The sequence below is a fragment of the Phacochoerus africanus genome, chromosome 16 (assembly GCF_016906955.1).
Source record: "Phacochoerus africanus isolate WHEZ1 chromosome 16, ROS_Pafr_v1, whole genome shotgun sequence".
NCBI lineage: Eukaryota > Metazoa > Chordata > Mammalia > Artiodactyla > Suidae > Phacochoerus > Phacochoerus africanus.
The window spans coordinates 36,438,390-36,439,444 of NC_062559.1; the positions used below are offsets into that span (position 1 = coordinate 36,438,390).

General features: G+C 40.9%; 1 non-coding gene across 1 annotated transcript; it reads left to right on the forward strand.

Annotated features, from left to right (window-relative positions):
- Window positions 1-310: 310 nt before the first annotated feature.
- LOC125117835 (U6 spliceosomal RNA) lies at window positions 311-418 on the forward strand. Its single transcript, XR_007132742.1, has one exon. It is a non-coding gene; the product is annotated as a U6 spliceosomal RNA (small nuclear RNA).
- Window positions 419-1,055: the final 637 nt, after the last annotated feature.

Genomic DNA, 1,055 nt, shown 5'->3' on the forward strand with positions numbered 1-1,055 from the left:
GTCATTTTACTTTCATTTTGAGTCACAACAAAGGAAAGAAATTGGACAATGAGAAATGAAATAACTAGAGCTATCCAACAAAACCTTCAGTAATGGAGGAAATGACCTCCATCTGCACTTTCCAATGCAGAAGCCGCCAGCCGCTTGAAGCCAATGAACACTTGAAATGCGGCTAGTGTAACTGTGGAACTGCATTTATAATTTTATTTAATTCTAACTAATCCCAATTTAAATAACCACACGGGGCTGCTTGCTATCATACTGGACAGAGAACTAGAGTCCCTGTATTTTTATAATTAAGAATAGCTTTGAGCTTGGTTCAGCAGCACATATGCTAAAATTGGATACAATACAGAGAAGATTAGCATGCCTCCTTTGCAAGGATAACATGCAAATTAGTGAAGTATTCCGTATTTCTTTTAAAAAAAGGATAGTCTTGGGAGTCCCCTTCGTGGTTTAAGCGGTTAACAAACCCAACTAGGATCCATGAGGATGCGGGTTTGATCCCTGTCCTCACTCAGTAGGTTAAGGATCCAGCGTTGCCATAAGCTGTGGTGTGGGTCACAGACTGAAGCTTGGATCCTGCATTGCTGTGGCTGTGGTGTAGGCTGGCAGCTATAGCTCCAATTTGACCCCTAACCTGAGAACTTCCATATGCCATGGGCGTGGCCCTAAAAAGCAAAAATTAAATTTAAATTAAATTAAATTAAAAAAATAAAAGGATAGTCTTATTGACCACCTTAAGCACTAATTACCATAACATTTACAAATAGTCTTGAATTTCATAACAAAGATCATGATCATTGGGTAGATATTGCATTTGACCTTTCAAATCAAGTCTCTACCTTTCTCTTCACTACTCTAGACCCCCTAGGCTCACAGGCATGGATTTTGGGATTATGTAACTGGATGCCTTTGCCCTCTGCCTGCAATCTGAGTTTGGACACTGGGAATTCCCTGCAAATAGAAGAGAAGGAGAGAAGAAACTGGGTTACTTATCTCCCTTTTCTCTTCCTGCTGGGTAGCCGTGGGCTCCAATGTCCCTCTCCAGATGC